Here is a 20945-nt window from a genome sequence, read left to right on the forward strand (position 1 = left end):
CATTATATCAAAAATTATATTGATTTGAAATTTCGACTAATTAAGTCTGTTCTCATTTTATTATCTTGGGGCCTGATCTCCAAAAACCATATTTACATATACATTTTTTTTTCAATCAAAATCTCAAGCTTCAATTTTATATCAACTTAAGAGTACTTACGTAAACAATCAAAAAGTTTTATAAAGAAAACAATATATGCACATGACAAATGTACGAAAGCCCAGAAGGCTCATTCGAGATTCAAGTTTCGAAATATGAGATTCGAAATTCGAGATTCGAAATTCAAGATCCAAACTAACCAATCAAAAGCGGGTTCATTTTTTGATTACTCCCCTTTGTTACGTTTTTACTATCAAGAAAAAATGTTTTATGTATTAAAACAAAATAAAAATAAAATTTGGATTACATTTTGAAAAATACATATATAATCTTATTTTTTTAATTTTACAAAATAGTAAATACGTATATATGGAATATTATAGGCCTATGGTCTTACCGTTGACTTGCGGAACAAGTAGGTCAAGTAATTTTCTTATCAGATCATTGTTGATGGAGAATGTTGCATTTGATTATAATTAGATATGAAATATTATGATTCATATCTACACTGCACAGTAGTTTAAGGGTATTTATTTCATTGCATTTATAAAGGGTACACTTGTGCAGTGAGACTTGACTGCTGAATCGAACTGTAGCGTTATATAAGGTTTTATAAGAGTATATTTTAGTCTTTGGCCATAAAGCTATGGTCAGAGACTAAAATATAACACCATAACGCTATATAGTTCTGCATCTAATTTAGACTCATCTACTATTTGATATAAGATAAAATAAATGCCGCATTTATTTTAATTCATATTGCCAAGCTGTATTGTAGATATAATTTTGATTAATTCAAGAAATCAAAGCCTTAAATGAAGATTAGTAATTAAATACTTAATTTTTATGTATTTCCTCTATCAGGAAAACGAACGCGATTTTTGTTTATCAATACTACAATGAAGCGCATTGAAGTGGTAAAATTTTCTGTTTGGATGGAACGTTTTGAGCTATCTTTAGACACGCCCAATTCTTTAGAAAGGAAAAATCGGTCAAATGATTCAATCGAATATCTGTAGAACAGGTATTTCATGAATATAATAACCAATGAAATTGACGGTCTACATGAACACCGAGTAAGCACGTGTTCGACTGATACATGCGCTATGCTAACTCCAATAAACATGAAAAAATCATAATAATTATGTACAAATTCGTTTCAATGCGTGTTTCACATCAGCGGAACTCAATGCATAGCTCTTTCTTATTTAAAAATCTTCATTTCAATGTAACTCATGTTGCTTGTCGCGGAAAGTGTAGTGTCCTTAAACATTACGACGAATATTCCTTTCTCTCTTCTAAAGAAATGGGCGTGTCGTTATGTTATAATTGACGTTCAAAACATGACTCAGAACGCTTCGTCCAAATGGAAAATTTTACCACTTCAATGCGCTTCATTGTACGTCGTCTTTCAAGTTTCAAACCTTGCAGTGTGTTTGGAAAAATGGACAGGCGGGATAGGGGTTGGGTTATTGTTAATCTTTATATTCTTGACACTTATTTATAACTTTATTTATATGTCATCAACCCCGTAAACAAAGTAGACAATACAAAAATATATATTCCTGATATATGTATTCTATTTAATATGTAAGAAGCCATAATATAAATTGAAGTATATCTTGCTGATCAAAAATCCAATGATTATTTAAATTTCCTTCTAATATATATAACACTCTTTCTTGCATTGTAATTCAATTAAATGACTCATTTGTTATAAATATACTAAACGATTTCTTGATAGTAAAATCATAATTAAGGGGAGTAATCAAATCTTGAACCCGCTTTTGATTGGTTAATCTGGATCTTGAATCTCGAAACTCGAATTTCGATTCTCGTATTTCGAACCTTGGATCTCGAATGTACGAAAGCCCAGAAGGCTCATTCGAGATTCGAGTTTCCAAATACGAGATTCGAAATTCGAGATTCAAAATTCGAAATTCGAGATTCAAAATTCGAGTTTCGAGATTCAAGATCCAAACGAACCAATCAAAAGCGGGTTCAACATTTGATTATTTCCCTTTATTATGTTTTTACTATCAAGAAATAGTTCAATATAATTATATCAAATGGGTCATTTGATTAAATTACAATGCAAGAAAAAGTGTTATATATATTAGAGGGAAATTTAAATAATTAATGGAATTTTGATCAGCAAAAAATATTTTTATTTATATTATAGATTCTTAAATATTAAATAGATTTCATATATCAGGAGTATATATATTTTTGAATTGTCTACTAAACTTAATTTTTATGCATTTCCTGTGTTAGGAAAACCACAGGTACTTGTGAAAGGTACCACCCCCCCTCCCCCCTCGATATTCAACCCTAGGGCTTATTGGACATTTTTTTCACAAGTTTTATTTATTAAACTTATTCATCATTTATACAATAACAAAAAATTGTAAAATCCCCAGAATAATCGCTCAACACCCCCCCCCCCCAAATACCCACTATACATTATAAGAGAAGGATATGCCACACCAGTCTGTTTACGTTGTACCCCCACTGGTGTTAAATGCATTTATTTTGTTTTAACTTTATATGTCGATTCACACTGTCTCTATATATACAATGTATTTCCAGGGGCGGATCCAGGAATTGAAGTTAGGGGGGCGCCAGATTCAGGCAGGGAGTCTGGGGGCCGCCTTGAGGCCCCCAGTGGGTCCAGGGCAAAGCCCTGGTGGGGGCCCAGGGGGCGAAGGCCCCGGAAGCTCTTGGATTCTAGAGGTTTTGTAGGGTAAAAATGAGGTCTACCGAGTAGACATTTAAAACATTTTCTCGACAAACTATGTTTTATGCTAACTTGGACAATTTTAAGGGGCGCGCGCCGGGTGCGCCCCCCCCCCCCTTAAATCTGCCACTGATTTCTGTCTTAGTCCATGCTATCGGACTGACTCTGCATCACGTAATAATCCCACATTTTTTCCGTAAACAGCTTTCTTTCTTGTAAAGTGGGGTAATAAATAGTGTTTTTTTGTTTTGTTTTTTTTGGTTGAGCGATTATTCTGGGGGTTTTACGCCAGCGATTTTTTTCGTATTGTAAGGCTACACATAACAGAGAAATAAGCCCCGGGGTTCAATAACAAGGAGGAGGGGGGGTCGTGTCCACACGTACCTGTGTTTTTCTAAAAATTAAGACAAGAAAAATGTATTGACGTAAGCGTCAAAAATCGGCCGCAAGCCAATTAATGTTCCTTTTATGAAGCAACTAAAGACTATGGTGGTCTGTTTTTAAAATATCTTATATTTATCTTTTAATATATATCCTCGTGATATTAAAAGCTTGTGCTCTACATTGCATGATTTTCTTAATTATATAATGCATGTTCAGTATTAACCCCTGGTACTCTGCGTCAACAACTTTTGAACCGTGGGCCTGTATGGCATTTACATTAAAAGTTTAAAACTAAAATTAAATGTAATCTACAACTAGATATGCAGTGTAGTTTAATTTAATAAAAATGCAGCAAATATGTTGGTATCCTTGCTCTCTCTTAGAGGAAAAAACTAAACTCCCTCTAGATCCGCCACTTCATTTCTTCTCTTTGAGTTGTAGCGGGAAAATTCTTGGCACATTGTAAAACGTGCATTATCCTCGTAAATCTTGTAATATTTTGTAGCCTGCTAAGTCTTTTAATGAATTTACATTTAACCATATTTTTCAAAATGTTTATATGTGTACATATGTACACGTCATTTTAAAATAAATACGTACAACAAATCCCGTTTGAATAGAGAAAGTAAAATTGTGTAATATACATAACGCGGTCTTTGATTTAGACTACGCCCAACACATGTCTTAATTTTCTCCGTACTTCAAACATATCTAAATTTCTAAGTCAGTATTGGATGAATTATTTGCCTCATTCTTCATAAGAATTTTTGATTTTATGTTTATTGTGCGTTTTTCTTTAACCTTAATACCGTCTTTTTAATATATTTTTTATCTAAATTGTTTTAACTCCGCAGAAACGCACAGCGACTTCGAACTTTCATATCATATAACCGACCATCTCCTGGCGGCCGGTAATTTGTCATCAATACAAAAATATAATTATATACTCCTGATATATGTAATCTATTTAATATTTAAGAATCTATAATATAAATTGAAATATTCATTGCGGATCAAAAATCCATAAATTATTTAAATTCCCTCTAATATATATATCACTTTTTCTTGCATTGTAATTTAATGAAATGACCCATTTGATATAATTATATTGAATTATTTCTTGATAGTAAAAACATAATAAAGGGAAATAATCAAATGTTGAACCCGCTTTTGATTGGTTCGTTTGGATCTTGAATCTCGAAACTCGAATTTCGAATCTCGTATTTCGAACCTTGAATCTCGAATGAGCCTTCTGGGCGCTTTTGATTGGTTAATCTGGATCTTGAATCCCGAATCTCGAATTTCGAATCTCGTATATCGAACCTTGAATCTCGAATGAGCCTTCTGAGCTTTCGTACAAATGACAGTGTGAGTATACTTACATGTTCTATTTATATTGAAAAGGTAGCTTCTCTGAGTCTGAAAATTCTTAATTTAAATTTATTTGAGAAATGGTTCATTAAAGAGTTGAAAAATCGTACTGTTTGATATTGTAGATTTTGGTAAAACTCTATGATTATATAATATATAATAATAATAATATATATAATATTTTAAAGGTTTCTTTAGGTTTTTAAGTATCTACATCTGATGAACAACGCTTTCTGAATATACTTTTGTTAAGTCTTCCTGGAGGCTATCCTTCACTGCTGTATAATTAGTTTAATGAATTCTATTTCGAATATCTATAATAAAGGATATTTAGATGGGAGAAAGCAAATGTTTTGAGAGTGGTTGGGGTTGGGTTAAGTTTTCCTTTCGATGGATCCCACCCGCCATGGGCTTATTGTTTTTCTTTCGATGATTCAATACACACTTTAGATAATTTGCTTGCTTTCTTCGCCAATCGTTTTGTTTTTTAGCAAACAAGCTAAAAAGAAGATTAATTCGTAAACTCTTGCCTTCCGTTTCGAAGTAAAATTTTAATAGGAGACGGAGAAAAAATAACGTAGTGCAAAGTAAAGATGAAGACCTGGATACATGCAGTGGTTTTATTCACAGGACTTGTCTCGAAGTAATTCTATGTGGTAGAAGTATGGTATGCTTGAGGCGAATTAGATTTTCAAGCAACGCATTACATAACTGTCATAGGGCGTAACTTTTCTTATTAAAGTCACAATACGTGAATTCGTATTTCTCCAAAACACAAACAGCTCAGATAAATTGTTCAATTATATTTTAATTACGATTCTTCACTTCAAGTGGAATAATAGCAATATGGTATATATCATCAATGGTGGTCTACAATAAATATGAATACCTTACGTACCGTTCATTCACACATTAAATATTTTAACTGAGATTTATATCATTATTTAATTCATAATTTAATTTACTGGTTATAAAATAGTTTAATTAAAATAACTTACCATGTAGACAGAATTTATACATTCCTATTTATTTAGGATAGGTTACATTGATGTAAGTCACCCGTAACGTCTGTCTCTGCGAGGGTTTTCATACGATGTGAATAAAAATATTATTTCATGCAAGGGTTAATAAAATTCGCGCCAGCCATGCGCAGTGACTAGAAAAACCAGTCAAACACACCCATACGCATTCCATACTCACCGTATGACATCAGAGGTCATGAACTTACAACCCATGAATGGATAAATGAAAGAAATGACGCATGCGCAAATTAAACCATAGTAAACATAGTAAATAATGATCCTGTGACATTCTCCCTGTGTAAGAGGAAAATGTCTCCTGACATTTTAACTAAAATAAAAAAATAATATGCAAATAGCTATGATATGAAAAATATTAAACCAAACAATCTAATTAGCATTATAATCCTTAGTCATAATACTACAGGTACCTTGTTATGTATCATAACCATCAAACCTTAAAACTCTACTGTTACCTATATTGTAACCATTTAAAGTCATAAAACTATATACAATAAAGTCCATATACCTCTTGGCATCTACTGTTAGTCATAATAACTTAACTCTATCTGTGACATTCTTCCTGTGTCACTAACACTTACACATACCAAACCTGGTGATCTCCCACATACCAACTACCGTACCTGTCAGGAGCATTCTTAACCCTAGTGGATCTCCTCAGAGATCTGCGCGGCGAAACTATAGGACTTAGTACATTCCTAACATCACCATTTTGTGACAAAGATGGGGATGAAGGTGGTAAATCTATGTGTGGTACAGACAGAATGGGAGACTCATTGTCTGTCTTAACAGTCGAATTTGGTCCGAACTGTGTTGAATTATGAGAACCGCGACTTAAGTTGTCGGAACTAACTCTGCCCTCGGTACCGAAAGATTTATAACAATCATTCACATGGTGGATACTTGAAGTATCAGGCCTAGTCCGATCTCTACTACGTGTACTTACTCTGTATACCTCCTCATCACTGGATGATGAGCTATCATCCGAGTCAGTAGGTCTCGTACACTGCCTCCTAGTCTGCTTTTCTTTTTTCTGTGGTAGTCCTTCACTGGTATCTGAAATATACATAAATGGTAATAATAAATTTCTGTGTAAGGTTTTGATCTTTCCTTTACCTGAATCTTTTTGAACTTTGTACACTGGAATGTCTTCATTTGGAATTTCTATAATCTTGTAAGGTTCTTTTTCCCATTTGTCTGATAATTTTTTTCCTGCTTTCACCAATACTCTAACCAATACTTTGTCTCCTATCTCTAACTTGGAATTCCTAACTTTGTTGTCATATTGCTGCTTGTATCTCTCCGTGTTCTTGTTCATGTTCGTCCTCGCAACTTTGTATGCAAAATCTAACCGCTTCTTTAACTTGTCAACATAATCCTCCCTACTCTTGGGCTTCTCAGATAACTCATCTATTCCTAGGTATGCATCTATAGCAAGTCTGGGATGGCAGCCAAACATCAAATAGTGCGGTGAGTATCCAGTGGTCTCGTGTTTTGTGGCGTTGTATGCCTGCACTAATGGTTTGATGTATGCCTTCCAGTCTTCCTTCTGATACTCCTCAAGAGTTCCAAGCATCTTCAGTAGAGTCTGATTAAAACGCTCCACATTCCCATTCCCCATAGGATGGTAAGGGGTCGTCCTGCTCTTACTCACTCCTGCGATGTTACATAATTCTCTAACAAGCCTACTTTCAAAGTTCCTGCCTTGGTCGCTGTGTATTCGCTGTGGGAAACCATAGTAACTGAAGAAATTCTCATACAGGGCTTTTGCTGTTGTGGACGCTTTCTGGTTCCTCGTTGGTACCGCCACTGCATACTTTGAAAAATGATCGGTTATTACCAGTATATCCTCAATGTTTCCCTTGGATTTCTCTAAAGAAAGAAAATCTATACATACCAGTTCCATTGGCTGTGATGTTTTGATGGTGATGAGCTCTGATCTAGGTTGTTCTCTGGTCTTACTTCGGATACATCGTCCACAATGCTCAACTCTCTCTCTGATATCCATATCCATTCCTGGCCAATAAAAACGTCTTCTGACAAGCCAACTGGTCTTTTCTCTCCCCTGATGTCCTAAATCCTCATGTAAACCTTTAAACACTACTCCTACCATACTCTTTGGTAATACAAGTTGCCAAACATCCATTCCGTCAAGAAGGGTATTTCTAAATAATACACCTTTCCTAATCTCAAAACTTTTCCTCTCTCTAAGATACTTCTTAATCTCAACTGTCTCTAAATCAACATTCTCCGAATCAAACCTTTCCCCTGTTGTTATCAGGTACTTCACCTTACTGATGACTGGATCCTCATCCTGCTTCTCTCTCCAGTTTATAGTACTCAGTTCCTGTGATTCTGTCACTGTCACATCAGGATGTAACTGGCCAGTGTCTGTAATGAGCAAACTCTCCGCTAGTGGAAGTTGTTCCCGGTCTATGAGTGCTGCTTGACAGACTGCTTTGACAGCTTCGGGAAATATCTGGAGATGATATGGACGCCTGGATAACCCATCTGCATCTTGATTTAATTTCCCAGATCTGTAATATATCTTGAAATTGTAATTGCTCAAAGCTGCAAGCCAACGATGACCTGTGGCATCGAGTTTCGCTGAAGTTGTGACATAGGTCAACGGATTATTATCCGTTCTAACTTCAAAAGAATTGTTGTATAAATAGTCTTTAAACTTGTCGACTACTGCCCACTTTAAACACAAAAACTCAAGTTTATGTGCTGGATACAACTTTTCACTTTTTCTTAAACCACGACTGCCATATGCAATTACACGTTCTAAACCATTCTGGTTCTGATAGAGAACAGCTCCTAAGCCCTCAGTGGAGGCATCAATATTCAAGATGAATGGTTTAGAAAAATCTGCATAGCCGAGAATAGGGGGATTGGTCAACTTACTGATAAGTGTCTCGAAAGCAAATTGTTGTTCCTTACCCCATAACCATGGTACTTTCTTTCTGTTTCCTTGGTTCTTTCCCTTTGCTGTTGGGTGTCCTACCAGTAACTCATTCAGCGGTTGAACGACTCTGGCATAGTCTCTGATAAAGCGCCGGTAATACCCGGTAAAACCTAAAAATGAGCGTAATTCTTTAATATTCTTTGGTACTGGCCATGACTTAAGTGCTTCAATCTTATCTGGGTCGGTTTTGATACCGTCCTTCGAAACAATGTGACCTAAGTACTTAACTTCACTCATGAAGAATTCACACTTGGATGGTTTTAACTTTAAGTGATGTTTGTCAAGTTTCTCAAAAACTGCCTCTAATCTTTTAAGATGTTCATCAAAAGACTGAGAAAACACTAAAATGTCATCTAAAAATATGAGACATTCCCTCAAATGTGAATCACCCATACAGGTTTCCATTAAACGTTGGAAAGTGGCCGGGGCATTGGTTAGGCCAAATGCCATCCGATTGCATTCATAAAACCCCAAAGGTCCCAACGAAAAAGCTGTTTTATGCTTATCCTCTTCCTTAATCTCGACTTGCCAGTATCCTGATCTTAAATCGAGTTTTGTAAAGTATTTACTCCCAATCAAAGTATCAATTGTCTCGTCAACTCTAGGCAAGGTATAAGCATCTTTTATGGTTTTGTTGTTAAGTTTTCTAAGATCAATACAGAATCTTAATGACCCATCAGATTTCTTAACTAACACTACATTTGAAGAGTAAGGGCTTTGTGATTTACGTATAGCACCTGCTTCAAGCATTTCCTTCAAATGTTGTCTTACCTCTTGGTACATCCCAGGTGAAATTCTTCTGTAGGGCTCTTTGAAAGGAATATTGTCAGTAAGCTTGATCTCATGCTTAACCAAATCTGTTTTACCTATATCTGTAAATGATGTCGAGAAAATATGTTTCCATTTATTCAACAGCTCTGCTGTCTTTGTCATTTCCTCACCTGTAAGATTTTGTTTGTTTATCTTAGCACCTAAAGTCTCAATGAAAATATCTGAGTTACCTCCCTTGATTTCTGAAGACTCAAACTCGGACTCAGGTTTCCATGAATCGACTACCTTGACAGGACTAACTGAACAAATAACAGATTTAGGTAAGATCTTAATAGTCTGTGCTGACAAATTACAAACTCTTACTGGTACTCTAGATGTGCTACCTACCTTAGATTTAAGGTTAACAACTCTAGGACAAATAACTAAGCTCCCTGGCTGAGATGTATCTGACTGTTCAGTCATAGCAGTTTCTAAGTCATAAGATTTTCTGACTAACCCTGTTATCATCTTGACCTCTTTTGGACCTAAGCTAATTGGAAAATGGTTTGTTGTTTTTACCTTCAAAGCAGTGTCACACATACCTTTGAATGCTAAGTTCCAAACTTCAGGTATTTCTGAAACATTTTCCATCTGACCAAAAATCTCTTTACAATTTCTGATAACATTGGTGCCAATGATTAAAGGAAACTCAGAACCACCCTTTCTATCTGATGACTGACTCACCAATATAGGGGCAAAAATTGTCTTCTGACTCAAGAATGGAATTTCTAACTCACCCTCAATATACCCAGAAAAAGGAAGTGAGTGCCCACCTGCACCATAAACATCTAACTGAAAATCTTCCAATTTCCTAAGCTCGGGCTTTGGTTCTAGAGAATCATAAAATTGTTTTGACATACAAGTTATCATTGAACCTGTGTCTACCAATGCATCTGTTTCTCTGTCACATAACTTTACCTTACATTGGTTAACATGTCCAACCATTCTAGTGATCAATTTTTCAGTTTCAGGGCTATGACCTTTGACCTCCTCAGTTTGCCCTATAACGGAAGAGGTAACCCTTTTGGGTCATTCTCTCCCTTCTTACTATACTCACCTTGACCTTGATGCTTTTGGTAAGACTGACCTCTAAAATTGCCTCTAAAATTTCTACCATAACCTCTACTAAAGCCTCTACCTCTACTAAAACCTCTGTTTTCTTTGTATTGACTAAGTGGACTGTTAGAAGAAGTGTTTCTATTTTGTTGAGTCTCTAAGTTACTCAATCTCCTAGACATATCTTGATAACTGGATGACTGAGAGTTAATGCTACGTTCTAACCTTTCCATCTTTGAAATCAAGACTCTAAGTTCCTTCTTCATGTCTTCTTGACTCTCTGTCACTTCTGCTTCTAACAACACATGTTCTGAATATTGTCCACTCTTTCTTAAACACTTCACCTCAAAACTCCAGACCTCATATTTTACTTCACCTTTCTGGGGTTCATCTGTCCCACTGAAAACAGGTAATTTGGGAACACTCAATTGACTGGTAATAAGTGAAACATTGGGATTACCTGGATTTGGAGTTTCAGGGAGTGGGCTTAAAAATTCAGTCTTAGGCTTAGTCTTATGCACAGCATCATAAAAAGCTTTCATTCTAGGCCCAAACTGACCCGTTGGGGTACTGAAGGTAAATTTTTTTCCCGTAACTTTATCAGGACCTGCTTTAGGAGTACTAGCTTTAAGTAAATTGTACTCTTCCATTGTCACTACCCTATAATTAGGATTTTGATTCACCTTTTCAATGTGTTCAAGAATGTCATCAGCATTTTCTTCTTCCTTATCTAAATGGTTTTCAGGTGTTTTACCCTCACCGGTAGCCATGGTGAAAATAACCACACTCAGAATTAGAATTTCTGATATATGTAAACTAAAAGATTTTCTAAAACAACAAAACATGAACTACTCACCGTGTTTTTCCTGGAAAACCGTTCTTTGATTTCGCATAAATTTCCGAACGTTCAACACAGTCGAGCCATATTCGAGGTGCGGAATGGGATTACGATATCTATGGTATCCAAACACCTAAATATCTTTCAAAATAAAGTCAATATCAATCAGTCAAAAATCTGCTAAATCATAGTATCAACTCTTGACACACTGACTACTTATACTAAGAGCAAAACTGTTATAAACTTAGCAATTCAGATTGCAAGTACTGACTATATACTATAGTACTAGTCTACTCTGTTACATGTATGTAATATTATGATATATTTAGACTGAATAATATCTCCTTGAAATAAATTGCCTTAAAATTGTAAAAACCGCTATGCGCTAGATATGCAATATGAAATGATATGATATGGAAATGAAAATGAAACTGACCTGAATTCCCAAAACAACTGACTTACTTACTCTCTTCCGAATTTTCTCTGCGGCGCTGTAGCTGTTAATGTTAGTCAAACTGAATAACTACATGCAGTGAAGGATTGTTAAATAACTCACAGTTAATTTCAAATGTCTTCAGGTCAATGTGTTTATATAAACTTTGAAAATACTTTTAGAAAATAAAGTTTACGCGATTTTACCTGTACTCATGCAACTGCAACAAACTTTCGTACATGAAACATGATAAATGAAAACAAAATGGAATTGACAACAAAATACAACAATTCAAAATGAAAATATGAAACAGTTTCTAAATTCACACGGATTGTTTATCTCATAAATGTCCGCGAAGCGCGTTTGAGATCTCAAAGTTGTGCACAAGTCGACAAATGTCCAGGATTCATGGGCGCATCCATCTTGGTTATGACGTCACACATCCGGAAGTACAGTAGTAAAGAAAATGTTCCCGGGGAAACTGGTTTTCTCCGCTCTAGCTAACGGTAATTTCGTTGAAGCGTAGTAAACTGGTTTTACAAGTATAGTAGTGCACTCTCAGGCCCGTGAATGGAATCACACAATAAGCAAATGAATCAACGGAATTTTAAAACACAGAAAACTCTTCTTTCACAATAACCACCAAGGATCATCCCTCGAAGAATTATTTATTAGGAACGTTTGCGCCGGAGACCCAATCGTTGGGCGCCATTGTCATAGGGCGTAACTTTTCTTATTAAAGTCACAATACGTGAATTCGTATTTCTCCAAAACACAAACAGCTCAGATAAATTGTTCAATTATATTTTAATTACGATTCTTCACTTCAAGTGGAATAATAGCAATATGGTATATATCATCAATGGTGGTCTACAATAAATATGAATACCTTACGTACCGTTCATTCACACATTAAATATTTTAACTGAGATTTATATCATTATTTAATTCATAATTTAATTTACTGGTTATAAAATAGTTTAATTAAAATAACTTACCATGTAGACAGAATTTATACATTCCTATTTATTTAGGATAGGTTACATTGATGTAAGTCACCCGTAACGTCTGTCTCTGCGAGGGTTTTCATACGATGTGAATAAAAATATTATTTCATGCAAGGGTTAATAAAATTCGCGCCAGCCATGCGCAGTGACTAGAAAAACCAGTCAAACACACCCATACGCATTCCATACTCACCGTATGACATCAGAGGTCATGAACTTACAACCCATGAATGGATGAATGAAAGAAATGACGCATGCGCAAATTAAACCATAGTAAACATAGTAAATAATGATCCTGTGACATAACCATTACTTCTTTAATTTGGGCATGAAATAACTATACACTGAGTGTCTAAAAAAGGTATAACTTTGAAGCCGTCCGCCGTCAAATAGTGTCTCCATATGAGTGAAAAATTCTCGATAGGGATGTTAGATAATCAGTCCAACGAACAAAAAGCAAACAAAACCCCCTTCCCTGAACCAATTACATGTAGGGCAAGGGAAATAACCACAATAAACTGATAAGCTGCGACTATTTGCTGAGTCAGTGATGAATGTTTAAAATGTGTAATTTTCAATTAATAAATGTAACATTTTTATTTTATTCAAGTAATGTAGGGTATGTAATGTGATAAAAGCATCGCATGGTAATCAAAATACCTTCAGGCGAAGCGAAAGGTGTGAGTGAAATCAGGCACCTATATACTATAAAGGTCCCTGATGTAATATGTAATATTTAGGTCCCTGTCGAAACGTTTTGTTTACATGACATTTGGGACACAGGCATAAAGTAGCCATGTTTTCTATAGCATATAATTATAATTATTTCGGCAAAAGGTCGGGGGCTCATCTTCATCTTTCCTACGGCCATAAAAAAAGAAAATTACAAGTAATACAGTATAAATTTAAAAGAAAATTACGTATGAACAATTTCTAAAACGAGGTAAATTATTGATAAACAACTTGATGAAAAAAGAATATCAACAGTCTTGTTTAAAGTCATCATTTCGTAACTTCTATGGTCGATACAATGACCTTGTCAGCAAATATAATTTATCATTGAGTCAAATGCTGACTGACGTTTATCATACTCATTGTTAGTCCATTATTTATACACTGAATTGACGACATATTTTCCCGTTATTTCCCGTTCATGACAAGGAGCACACGGCGGGTGTGACCGGTCGGCAGGGGATGCTCATCCTCAATGGCACCTGATCCAACCCCTGATGTTTTTGAGGTCCGTGTTTGCTCTGCACCTATTTTGTACTGTTCTTTGGACTTTGAAATTGAATGCTGTTCGTTATCTTTATATCCTCCATACACTAATTTAGACATTAATTTTGTTAGGGATCACTACCGATACAGAATGTATGAAATTAATTTTATTTATAAAGTAGATATATCACTTCCATTCTCAATGACAATTTTATTTCCTACGAATTTCCTCGAAAAATGAAGCATATAAAAAGGGGGATGAAGTGAAAACTGCACGAACTCTTGTCTTAGCAAGGAAGTGTACCTTGTGTGCTAAGCAGAGAATAAATTTAATAATACATTAGAATGATGAGGACCTGGTTATTTGTAATATCTATCCTCTTCGATGGCTTTGTTTCTCAGGTAAAAATTAGATAATTTTAATGTTTTTATGAAGTGAATTTAGTACCTTTTTTAGCATGATTTGGCATTTAAATATTTTATAGAAAAATGTATGTTCTAACATTTTGTGAGATCTTTTTCAGAAACATTATAAAATAAAATCATTGTGAATAGGAAAAAAATAAAATGAATGGATCAAATATTTTTATAATAAATTATTTACTTACATAATTACTTACTTAATAAAAGTCAAACTAATCGTGCTAAAAATGCAGGCATTTCCCTTGAGTAAGCGAATCATGCCAATAAATTATGTATTATTCATATATATATATATATATATATATATATATATATATATATATATATATATATATATATATTACATTTTACAACAACTCTTAAACTAACATAACTGCCCTAAGTGAAGAAATATTGATATAGAAAGCACAAAGAAATTCACTTTTACATGGATACCCACTTCTGCCCCAGCCCGGGGTTGAACTCTCGACCTTCGGAATCTGTCTCCTAGCAGTGCAGGAACAGCGCGCTAGACCGCTCGGCTATCTAGGCAAGTCAAAAAACTTGCTTTCGATGCCGATGGAATTCTCGCGGCGCTGCCCTACACTACACGGTCATTGAGAATAGAAGTGAGATACAGTTATTTGGACATTAGTTTTAACCGAGGATTGTTACCAATACATGTTGTAATGAAATTAATTATTATTTATAAAGCACATTTTACAACAACTCTTAAACTAACATAGCTGCCCTAAGTGAAGAAATATTAATATAGAAAGCACAAAGAAATTCACTTTTACATGGATACCCACTTCCGCCCCAGCCCGGGGTTGAACTCACGACCTTCGGAATCTGTCTCCTAGCAGTGCAGGAACAGCGCGCTAGACCGCTCGGCTATCTAGGCAAGTCAAAAAACTTGCTTTCGATGCCGATGGAATTCTCGCGGCGCGGCGCTGCCCTACACTACACGGTCATTGAGAATAGAAGTGAGATTGGTAACAATCCTCGGTTAAAACTAATGTCCAAATAACTGTATCTCACTTCTATTCAGCGCCGCGAGAATTCCATCGGCATCGAAAGCAAGTTTTTTTGACTTGCCTAGATAGCCGAGCGGTCTAGCGCGCTGTTCCTGCACTGCTAGGAAACAAATTCCGAAGGTCGAGAGTTCAACCCTGGGCTGGGGCGGAAGTGGGTATCCATGTAAAAGTGAATTTCTTTGTGCTTTCTATATTAATATTTCTTCACTTAGGGCAGTTATGTTAGTTTAAGAGTTGTTGTAAAATGTGCTTTATAAATAATAATTAATTTCATTACAACATGTATTGGTAACAATCCTCGGTTAAAACTAATGTCCAAATAACTGTATCTCACTTCTATTCTCAATGACCGTGTAGTGTATGGCAGCGCCGCGAGAATTCCATCGGCATCGAAAGCAAGTTTTTTGACTTGCCTAGATAGCCGAGCGGCCTAGCGCGCTGTTCCTGCACTGCTAGGAGACAGAGTCCGAAGGTCGAGAGTTCAACCCCGGGCTGGGGCGGAAGTGGGTATCCATGTAAAAGTGAATTTCTTTGTGCTTTATATATATATTTATATATATATATATATATATATATATATATATATATATATCGATTTACAAAGGATTTTTAAACCTGTATAATTAAAAACATTCCTAAATAAAAACCGTTATATTTATGAATATTAACTACGTCAATGCAAGCCAAAACTGGGAAAAAGAAGGCATATCAATCGTGTGGAAAAAAAATACCGTAAACGCGCATAAATGAGCTCGGTAAAACTCCTCTTCTGATGAATAGCGTTCAATATTTATTTCCCTCTTTTAGAAGATTTTATGATACATACAAATTATATATTTAAAGCATAATAAACATCACAGAAAATACATATGGCGGGTGAAAATAACATAAAGATATGTCACAGAGAAACGTACGCAATGACACCACAAACAAATTTTGAACATGTACGAGGGCTGTTCAATAAATAATGTCCTCGGTGCTTGGTAAGATGCAAAAGACGCTTTGCAATGATTTATTCTTAATGATTTAACTTAATATTCTCTTTTAATTAAAAAAAACATGTCCGTAACATGTTAAAATCCTATTTCTGATTGTTTTTAGAATTTTTGGGCATTACCCATAGTATACTGGAAAATGGCAGATCCTATGATTTACTGGACTTGTTTCTTTCTTCTGAATTTTTTTTTTAATTTGGAAATAGAAACAAGTAAAAAGATCAAATATCTGCCGAATATTGTTAATGTGAAAAAACTTTAACTTTCTGTTTATTCCCAAAACTCCTTTACAGTCTTCAGGGCGTGCGGGTTTGGACGCTGTCATGAAGAAATTTAATGTCATGGATTCCTGATTCTTGGTCCTTCCCCTAATAACCTTTCGATTTAAAAAAAAAATTGCTTTCTAGACTCCTCAAGAAATTAAACCGTCTTCCCGAGTTCGAATTTTAACAACAATACCACTAATATTTAAGAAAATTGCATATAAATCTGTCTTTGTGCTTTTGCAATTCTTTGGTCTTGTCAGGCCTTCTTTGTTTTTGTTAAGTAAATCGTATGGTAAATTTTGTTTTGAGGGTTTTAAGCAATGCCGACGGAAGTTTTTCATACCAGTTGTTAGTCCATTATTTATACACTGAATTGACGACGGATTTTTTCCCCGTTATTTCCTGATCATGACAACGAGCACACGGCGGGTGTGACCGGTCGGCAGGGGATGCTCACTCCTCCATGGCACCTGATCCCACCTCTGATGTTTCGGAGGTCCGTGTTTGCTCTGCTCTGATTTTGTATATTGTTCAATGGACTTTGAGATTGAATACTGTTCGTTATCTCCATATCCTTCATTCAAGTTTCATATTTGTTTGAATTTCAAACAAACATGGATAACTAAAATTACCGATATTTTAAAATGATTGTAAAGACATTCGTACACGCTGTCATTTAAACTCATTTTCAAAATACGGGGTGATCTTTGAGTGCTAAGCTTTTTTTACCGTCAAACGTTTCTTAAAAACAGTGTAAACTACTCCCGAAATGATGTCTATCGAATTTGCTATGTGTTTTAAGTCAATCATACATCATCAAATATTATTTGTTTAAATTTTGCAAACAGTACATACGTTGCCAAAAATTTTTGTTGGCAAGGACGGTATCCATTTTTGATACCCGTTACACAATTTTTTATCATTGAAATCCACCTGCTCATTTGTCTCTAAAACATGCATTGGCTGCTGTAAATTTCACATATTTCATTGAATATTTTTTGGGGATTTTTAATAAGTTTTACAGCAGCTTTAATGAAGCTTTTATTTTCACTCTAGTTCACAGATTCTTTACCATTCATTTATAATGCAGTGTCTCAAATAGCCCTTGTTTTCCAGCTTCTCACAATGAAACTATGTGATAAAAAATGGTCAAATAAACTGTTATAAATCCGTTACATTGTAAAGATTAAATAATGAGAGGAAGTCAAGCTTTATGTCATATGATATCTGTATTGTATGTCATACAGTTCAGAACATTATTTATTGAACAGCCCTCGTACAAATAAATTCTTTCATGTCATTTATTTCTGATAAAGACGCTGGTTCGAACCCTTCTAGTAACATAAATATAACAAATCATTGCTTGATTGTGAGAGCTCTACGTACAAGTGTACGTCAAAGTTATCGATTATGTTTTCAAAAAAAGCATTTTTTGATAGGTCTAGAAAGTAGGCACGCCAACACAGCATGTTTTTAAAGAGATTATTGTACATATATTAACATAAACTACAGGTTTGTACCGAAGATGAGGGTGGGATAATCCAGAGTTTGGAGAAAAATTTGATGTCTGGATCAACATCAAACAAAAAGGTAAATTTCCAAATTTCCAAAAAACAATAAGTTTCCACGTTCCTTTCTGGGGAAATATACCGGTACTGTATTATATTGTGTTTCATTAATATTTCGAACACGTCCTTTATAAAACCAGAAAAATGTTTCCTGTTGTTCTGTAAGAAGTCGTATAATCTTGCCAAGAAGATGCTTTTTTTAGAATGTCAATTAACACAGTTTTCCCAAAGAATAATAGTTTTCGCTTGTCTAATTCCGAGATAATGAGAAGTACCCCTAGCATACTTTTGCACATATCTGATATAGTAGAAAAACTTCTAATCTCAAAAATTTCTAAACTCAAAATCACTAAATGCTGAAATTTATTTAGGAGATGTAAATCCGTTTGTTTTAAATCGTTCCATAGCTCACATCCATGTAAAACAGTAGGAAACACAACTTTCCTGTATACACTTACAAGGGTTAAAGGGTTGGTACTATTGGAGAGATCATTACGTATTGCAAAGTATGTTTTTCTACCTTTGTTGCGGCTATTTGTAGTTCGGCCACTTGATTTAAATCGACAATGTTGGATGTTTCCTAAATGTTGTCCCTCGACGGAAGGTTTTCACCACCTAATTTCCAAACTTGCTGTTTTGTGGGCTTGCCCTGATCAAAAACAACAATACATGAATATTGCACATTAAATGAAAGATATGGAGACAACAAACAGTATTCAATTTCAATGTCCATAAAACAATACAAAATAGGAGCAGAGCAAACACGAACCTCCGCAACATCAGAGGTAGGATCAGGTGCCATGAGAAATGCCATAAACATGGATATGAAATGCCAAGTTGTTTCTTGTAAATTAAAACCAGCCGTAATGCAGCTCAGATCTCTCTGAAAATCCCTGCTGTTTAGGGTTTTGTACTTTGATTTTACTGAGAGTAATTTCTGATATTCTATTATATAATATTTTTGGAAAAAGTTTTAACAAACAGTAGAGGCACAGTAGAGAGATAGCGATAGCTACCCGGAGAGTTGTTTGCCTTGTTATCCCCCTTGTAAATAGGAACTACGATGCCCCTTTTCCATTCTTTAGGAATCCGTCCGACCTACATGATACTATTGAAAAGTCTGCAGACTTGGTGCGTAACTGTGACACCACCATATCTCATATGTTCTGCTTAAATGCCGTCAAGACCCGGTACCTTGTTTAGACTTGCATTAAATAACTTGGGAGAGTTCTTTTAAACAGTATCCACAGATCTTAACTTGCCAATAAACACTCAACCAAATCAAAGCAATACTCCAAACGGAACATTGACGTATCCATACTAACTTAAGAGATTATTGGTTTGACACATACTAGTATTTTGAAGAACTTGAAGAATGATTTTAAGGAAATTTGAAGTAGTGTGCTTTAGGAGTAGAACACATACTTTTTGAAATAAAACTTATCAGCATGGCAATCTGACGGACAGATTGGAGCGGTTATAGGCCCGAACTTAGCTTTGAAGACACTGGCAAAAGTAGATATATATATTTAAAAAGTATATAAAAAAACATTTATATTCTAGCAGAAAAATAAATCGTGTTTGATTGAAAAAAGAACATTAGTACATAATTACCAAGGTATTCTCCTAACATTTGAGTAGAATGTTACTTTTTTCATTGAATCAAAACCTCACAGATTTATGGTTTTACCTCCTCTGTATTTCTATTACTGCCCTTTTTAATGATTTTAGGACAATTTTTTCTTCATTAATCTCCGCCATCTTGATTTCTTTCCAAAATCAACCTTATACCAGTTTTTAAAGTATTTCTCGGATTTGAAGATGTTATGTATTCCAGAAACAGTTTTCTGTGTTTTAGTATCTTTTCTTGGATCATCTTTTTTTCCCATTTTTAAATACAAACTTCCTTCATCTTGATTTTCACTAAAGATTACAAGAACAAGGACGTCAGATTATGAAGAAAAATCAAAATGATTAACTTTTTGTCGGAATTTACATTGAGTTCTTCCGTATTCTTATTTTTTCCTCATTCTAGATCATTCTAACTATTCATTGTCTTGATTTAATCATTCTCTCTTTCCTGTCCTAATTTTCTTGCACGATTGGATCAACACTAGGCGTAAAGAGAAGCAGAGCATGCATTTTGCGTATCGAATAATTGGGAAACTTAATCCCTCTATACTCAGTATGCAGGTGAAGTTTATTTTCAAGGCGTAGAATTGAAACCAAGTTCTTTTAAAATACAGTTAAAATAATAAGTCTTACAAACAAAGTTGATATTGTCAAAAGTCTTCTGTAATCACGTGACCTATGGCTAGGGTGGTCACGGTGTAAATTGAGGAGAGGATTAAGTCGATCTGTGATTTAATGGTTTAGTCGTTGCTCCCAAAACTTTGCAGAGGTGTTTCTATATAGTTGGAGTGTCTTTTGTGAAAATTTGGAAAAAATTGGTGAGTGTTTAGAAGTTTGTAACTTCAAAAATTATGGCCTCTCAAAATAGCAAGGATGAGAACAATTCACAGTGTAACCCAGCCTTGTCGTCGGGAGTCACTGGAGCGTCACCGCAGATGTCCGCTATTCATGATTGCTTGCGGTCAATTACCGGTAAACTGGACAATATCAATGTTCTACAGCAATCAGTAAATAATATGAATCGGGATCTATGGGACGAGGATGGGTTAGATGAGCGCATCAAATACATCGGTCAACAACATG

General features: G+C 35.0%; 1 protein-coding gene and 1 long non-coding RNA gene across 5 annotated transcripts in view; both read left to right on the forward strand.

Moving 5' to 3' along the window:
* LOC134247828 (uncharacterized) overlaps nucleotides 1–20945 on the forward strand; it is a 92188-nt gene that overhangs the window by 28131 nt on the left and 43112 nt on the right. The window lies entirely within an intron of this gene.
* LOC134247834 (uncharacterized) lies at nucleotides 13142–18240 on the forward strand. The gene is made up of 2 exons (XR_009987936.1): nucleotides 13142–14364; nucleotides 18175–18240. It is a non-coding gene; the product is annotated as an uncharacterized LOC134247834 (long non-coding RNA).

Source organism: Saccostrea cucullata, unplaced genomic scaffold (assembly GCF_032062105.1).
Source record: "Saccostrea cucullata isolate Sc308-1 unplaced genomic scaffold, CSIRO_AGI_Scuc_v1 ctg295, whole genome shotgun sequence".
NCBI classification, from domain to species: Eukaryota; Metazoa; Mollusca; class Bivalvia; order Ostreida; family Ostreidae; genus Saccostrea; species Saccostrea cuccullata.